Source organism: Hyalella azteca, unplaced genomic scaffold, assembly GCF_000764305.2.
Source record: "Hyalella azteca isolate HAZT.00-mixed unplaced genomic scaffold, Hazt_2.0.2 contig3745, whole genome shotgun sequence".
NCBI classification, from domain to species: domain Eukaryota; kingdom Metazoa; phylum Arthropoda; class Malacostraca; order Amphipoda; family Hyalellidae; genus Hyalella; species Hyalella azteca.
Window position 1 is genome coordinate 59,401 of NW_025933983.1, and position 7,092 is coordinate 66,492.

A 7,092-nucleotide genomic window follows, 5' to 3' on the forward strand; every position below is an offset into this window, starting at 1 on the left:
ACTGGTTGGGTTGTAGACCTATAAAAACCGGTGCAGAACTAAATATAGCGGTGCAGAACTATAGATAGCGGTGCAGAACTTCAGATAGCGGTGCAGAACTATAGATGTCTCTTATACACATCTAGATGTGTATAAGAGACAGATCTATAGATACCGGTGCAGAACTATACATACCGGTGCAGAGCTATAGATAGCTGTGCAGAACTATACATACCGGTGCAGAGCTATAGATAGCTGTGCAGAGCTATAGATAGCGGTGCAGAGCTATAGATAGCGGTGCAGAGCTATAGATAGCGGTGCAGAGCTATAGATAACGGTGCAGAGTTATAGATAGCGGCGAAGTGCTATATATTGCGGTGCAGAAATAGAGATATCGGTGCAGAAATATAGATAGCGGTGCAGAACTATAGATAGCGGTGCAGAGCTATAGATAGCGGTGCAGAACTATACATACCGGTGCAGAAATATAGATATCGGTGCAGAACTATAGATAGCGGTGCAGTACTATAGATAGCGGTGCAGAGCTATAGATAGCTGTGCAGAACTATACATACCGGTGCAGAGCTATAGATAGCGGTGCAGTACTATAGATAGCGGTGCAGAGCTATAGATAGCTGTGCAGAACTATACATACCGGTGCAGAGCTATAGATAGCTGTGCAGAACTATAGATAGCTNATGTTACATACCACCTCATGTTACATACCACCTCATGTTACATACCACCTCATGTTACATACCACCTCATGTTACATACCACCTCATGTTACATACCACCTCATGTTACATACCACCTCATGTTACATACCACCTCATGTTACATACCACCTCATGTTACATACCACCTCATGTTACATACCACCTCATGTTACATACCACCTCGTGTTACATACCACCTCATGTTACATACCACCTCATGTTACATACCACCTCATGTTACATGCCACCAAGTAAATAACGTTCAAATAACGCTTAATCGACTTAATGTCGACAGTGAAATATGCAATCGACGTAGGTTTAACGTTAAAACGTTTGATAGACGCGAAATCTACGTTATTATATTGTGTAATAAGAACGTTCAATCACCATTACAACGTTAATGTAATTAATGCCAGCATTACAACGTTTAATCGTGCTAAAGTCGTAATTTTAACTGTACAAAAAATGTTTATTAGAGATTAATTAATTAGTTATCCTTAATGTTAGACATGAAGTAATAGTTTTTGTAGTCATCTATGTGGACAATACAAAGCGAATTATCATATTAATTTCAATTTTGTAGCGTATCTCTCTGGAAAAAAGTCGCGTATACCCTGGAGTGTTCTATACCAGGATAATACGTCAGCTGTGGAGGATATAGTATACAACCTTGACGTTTATTTTAGATTTAAAAGATTTTTGGGACTTAATGATGTAGGAATATTTTTGCTGTTTAATATTTCGTGAATATTTTTTAATTTCCCACCCGCAAAAAATCCAATTTTAAGGGNCAAGTGAGGGAATATACCTCGCACAGAGCAAGTGAGGGAAGCTGTACAGTTGCACGACGCAATTATGTGAGGGCTTTTCTAAGTACTCGCTCAAAAAAATGATTAAAAAAACGTTCTACTCCGTAATAATTTCTTAACATTTATAGTTAAAGAGGAGGAAAATGCCAGTTTTTCATGCAGTCAAGCCACTATTCGGATCCTGCTTTTCATTTTAAGTAGTGTAAAATATGTTAGTTTTAATAATACTGTAGCGTTTTAATATTTCATTGACAAGAATGATTCGTAATCATGAAATTTGTTGTCATTTAGTCAGTAACATTTTAGGCGAAATGCGGATTAGCCATAGGTTAAAGGAATTGCCTGTCTAGACCTAAATAAATTAAATGGAAAGTTATTTCGCCACTGACTCGATGTGCGCATTTTGCAATTTTTTTTGCAAAGTCGTGTATGTAACATTCACAATTACAGCACATGGAGCCTGGAGGAAATGGAGCCATCAGTTTCACAGATGTTAAAAAACAATCATAAAACTAAAACACCACACTTTATTTTCAGAGCGCGCAGGTTACTTTCACAGTTACATCTTATGGACGAAATGGAGTCAAGATTTTCACAGACGCGGGATTAAAGAACGTTCATCGCACTCAACACCACACTCTAATTTGAGAGGGCTGCAGGTGACTTTCATAGTTACAGTTGATGAAATGTAGTGAAAGTTTCACAGACGCAGGATTAAAGAACGTTCATCCCACTAAAACACCACACTCTAATTTGAAAGAGCAGCAGGTGACTTTCACAGTTACTGCTGATGAAATGTACTGAAAGTTTCACAGACGCGAGATTAAAGAACGTTCATCACACTCAAACACCACACTCTAATTTGAGAGGACTGCATGTGATTTTCACAGTTACAGTTGATGAAATGTAGTCAAAGTTTGAGAGGCGTGAAGCTAAGGAAGCACTCACAGCCTCTCTGCTTTCGTTTGTCGTCAAAAGCTCGAGTTCGTGATCGAGTGAACCGAGGCCCCTGGCGTCGACTGAAGAACCGACGACTTTGATCTTGGACGTCTTTGAAAAAATACGCTTTTTGAAAGGGAGATCTTACTGAAGCATTGACTTGAGAAATTTCCAAACACTCTCACGCTTCATAGACACGAAATGCATATGTATGTATTGAAGTTCAATACAGGCTTCTTTTGCTTCGATTCATCATTACTATACATGATACGTAGACTTTATTGCTCTGAGGTATTATGCACGAATTTTATGAGAACATCGAACTTGAAAACACTTTTTTTAAACACATTGATATTTATTAGCAATCAATATTTAATAGATGTAAATATTCTTGTTAAGTTTTTTATTATTACTCTGACCTATGTTGTTATCCTAAATTTCTAATTGAATTTACGCCATATATGATTCCAATCAAAGAGAAGAAATATTATTTTTAGAAATTATCTTACATCATTTTCATGATTTTTTAATGACATTTTCCGCCATCTTACAATTTTTATTGCAGTTCAATGACACTAATTCCCAGTTATCTTCAAAGCAACAACCATCAATAAATGAAATAATTTGAAAAACGTTATACATTTTATTGTAGCATTTAGCGACCTCATATCCTGATCAGGATATGAAATTCCCTTTGTTCGTGTTAATTCAGTTATCGCAAATTTCCGAATCTCAAATAACATCTGTACTGACAGCTATTAGTAAATGAAATAATTTGTGAATTTTAACAAATTTTCTTTTATAACTTCGGGACCGCATATTATGATCAGGTATAACTCACCCAAGTAAATTTTAGCGCATTTTCTTTTATAACTTAGTGACCTCATATTATGGTCAGGTATCACTCACCCAATTTGTTCATGTTTGATTCTCGTGAAGGAAGTTTATAGCTCATACAAGACGGGAAGACTCGGCCGGTGTTTGCAGCGAGTCTTTTGATAGTTCTTATCTCTGAGGACCAGCCTCGGCGCAGGCAAAAATGCTCCCCAAATTTAAATTGGGACTCTTTTCTAATTGCGATGGTGATATTCCTGCGGGAGCCCGCTCTCTCATTGCATGGATCGCAAAAGGTTGTAATTCAAACTGTAGGTTTTCTAGGTGACTTATGTTCAGACTATGGGGTTTAGATTTATCCTTTGTATTTTAAAATGTCGTGCAAGGTAAATTATGCTCGGTATGTGTGGGTTAAGATTTAATCTCTGTATTTCAAGATGACGTACTGGCTGGGTGAATTAAACTCGGTATAAGTAGGTTAGGATTTAACCGCTGTATATAAAAACGACGTACAAGGTGAATAATACTCGGTATATGTGGGTTAAGATTTAAACTCTATATTTAAAATTAAGTGTAATGGGCACAATAGCGACGTGTAATGGGCGCAATAGCGACGTGTAATGGGCACAATAGCGACGTGTAATGGGCACAATAGCTGCTTCTAATGGGCACAATAGCGACGTGTAATGGACACAATAGCGACGTGTAATGGACACAATAGCGACGTGTAATGGGCGCAATAGCGACGTGTAATGGGCGCAATAGCGACGTGTAATGGGCGCAATAGCGACGTGTAATGGGCACAATAGCTGCTTCTAATGGGCACAATAGCGATTTGTAATGAACACAATAGCGAGGTGTAATGGGCACAATAACGACGTATAATGGGCACAATAGCGTCGTGTTATGGGCACGATGGCTGCGTCTAATGGGCACAATAGCGACGTGTAATGGGTACAATGGCTGCACCTGATGGGTACAATAGGAGCGTCTAGAAGGAGTGCTCAGTTAGGACCATTAGCATTAAAGAAAGCGCCATCCAATTAACAGTTAGCGGCTCCAAGTGCAGCCATGCTCTCTGATTAGCTGGCGTATGGCTGGCCTTCTCATGGCTAGCCTTCGTATGGCTAGCATTCCGATGGCTAGCTTTCGTATGGCAAGCCTTCGTATGACTAGCCTTCTTATGGCTGGCCTTCCTTTGGCTAGCATCCCTATGGCTAGCTTTCTTGTGGCTAGCCTTCAAATGGCTAGCTTTCGTATGGCTAGCTTTCGTATGGTTAGCCTTCGTATGGCTACCATCCTATGGCTAGCTTTCGTATGGTTAGCTTTCGTTTGGCTAGCCTTCCTATGGCTAGCCTTCCTAAGACAAGCATTAATTTGTCTTACCTTCGTACGCTTAGCCTTCCCATGTCTTACCTACGCATGTCTACCTCTTTATGTCTAGCTTTCTTATGGCTTGACGTTTCCCGCCACGGATGCCACGGTTTTACTGAACACTTCTCTTGTAATTTGGCGAGCTTTCGCCTTCGTATTTCGTAATTTCTGCGTTGCGACTTTGCTCTCTCGAGGCCCCTTCATTGTAACCGAACCAGGGCCTATACTTTCAGAAAAAGTTAAGAGATCGTAAGTTCATCAGCCAATCATTGACGGCCTTTCAAGCAAAATCCACCAATCACAGACAAGAGAATAGAGCGTAAATACGTTAACTTGGCGAATTTTGAAAGTATGGCCCCAGGTGAACGGCTTCAAGATAAAAACTGTGGCGGTGTTATTTCCACGTGACTTTGCTATTTTCAACTTCACTTTCTTTAACTTAATTTTAATTCAATATACTCAACTTTAAATTAACGAAAATTTGGTATCGTCGAGGCTTCTGCCCAAACTCGCTTTAGTCGCGTTATTCAGCATATAAAGTATATGAGCATATACTCATTCAACCTTTGGCCGATTTGTATAAAAGTAATAGCCGTAACCTGAAATTAATTTAAATATTTTACATTAGTATGTTATAGTGTACAATATACTGTAATATATTATTTGTTTCAGGATACTAGTAAGAAACAGGAAATGTATATTATTCTCAAAATTAGAATCAGTAAAGCTTCATATCGACATTAACAAATTGTATTTTTAATATTGTTGTACTCGTAATCGCCGAAAATGGTAATCCGGATTAAATATTTCCTTCATATTTATTGGACATGTTAGATATTTCATCATATTTATTGGACATGTTAGATATTTCATCATATTCGTTAGGCCAATCAGATATTCGCTTTATATATGTCAGTCATATTAAACATTTGCATCATATTTATTTGTCATATTAAATATTTCATCATATCCGTTGGGCCTATTAGTTATTTGCTTCATATTTGTTGGCCATATTAAATATTTCATCATGAAGAACGTAACAAGCGTTTGAGACACTCCGCAATCACCCGTAATCATCGGACGCACGGCGCTGTAAACCTAACCCGTAAACACGCATTCAAGGCCGGCGATGCTAACGAGCGTATCTCTCACAAAATAAATGCGTCATATTGTCCAAATCGTGACACACATTCTTACCTGAAGCACGAGTAGACTGCGGACGTAGCACTGATATGCCGGTTTGTGAGCTAAAATGGGTCGGGATGACTCAAACAGAGGAAAAAGTTCATCGCTTTTTGGACACAAATTCATCTCATTTATTTGAGTGTATATAATTTGAGGGCGACAAAGGCTTGATGAAGCATTGACGTGCCCTCGTGTAGTTCACACAGCGGCATACAGAGAAATGAACGAGACTTTGTCCAAAAAGCGATGCACTTTTGTACCCATTTTGTAGGTCATCCTGGCCTATAGGTCCTGACCCCCGACGTCCGCGCTCTGCACGCACCGTGGGTAAGTGGGTCACCATTTGGACAATATGGCCCGGCTATTTCTCTCAGTGTATAACACAACAACTTATATTCCAGGGACCATCGANGGTGGACGAATATAAGATGAAGGCGGAGAAGGCCGCGGTGATGGACGAATATAAGATGAAGGCGGAGAAGGCCGCGGTGATGGACTAATATAAGATGAAGGTGGAGAAGGCCGCGGTAATGGACTAATATATGATGAAGGCGGAGAAGGCCGCGGTGGTGGACGAATATAAGATGAAGGCAATTTTTTCATCAGTAATGGAGGTCGAGGCGAGGATTCCATCATCGTCACGGATTTTTGCGACCATCAGGCCCAAATTTTCTAACCTATGATGGCCTGTTCTCCCCCGCGCATCTTGTCCGCTTTACTCGTTGAAAAATATTGAAAAAAAGTCTTTTTGAAATTTACATCAGAAAAATCAATGTGTCGTAATGTCCAAATATTGATACACTTCCTAACCCTCAGCACTAGCAAAGAGATAAGACGTAGCACTGATACGCCGGTTTGTGAGCTTAACTGGGTCGGGATGACTCAAACAGAGGGAAAAGTGCATCGCTATTTGGACACAAATTCATCTCATTTCTCTGAGTGTATACAATCTGAGGGCGACAAAGGCTTGATGAAGCATTGACGTGTTCTCGTGTAGTTCACACAGCGGTATACCGAGAAATAAGTGAGACTTTGTCAAAAAAAACGATGCACTTTTTTACCCATTTTGTGGGTCATCCTAGCCCAGGTCCTTGCCCCCGACGTCCGCTCTCTGCACGCACCGGGAGTAAGTGGGTCACCATTTGGGCTGTATGGCCCGGTTATTTCTCTCAGTGTATAAAACAGCAACTTACATTCGAGGGACCATCGAAGGGGCGATGGGGGAGGGGGAGGGGAGAGGGGGAGGGCTGTCT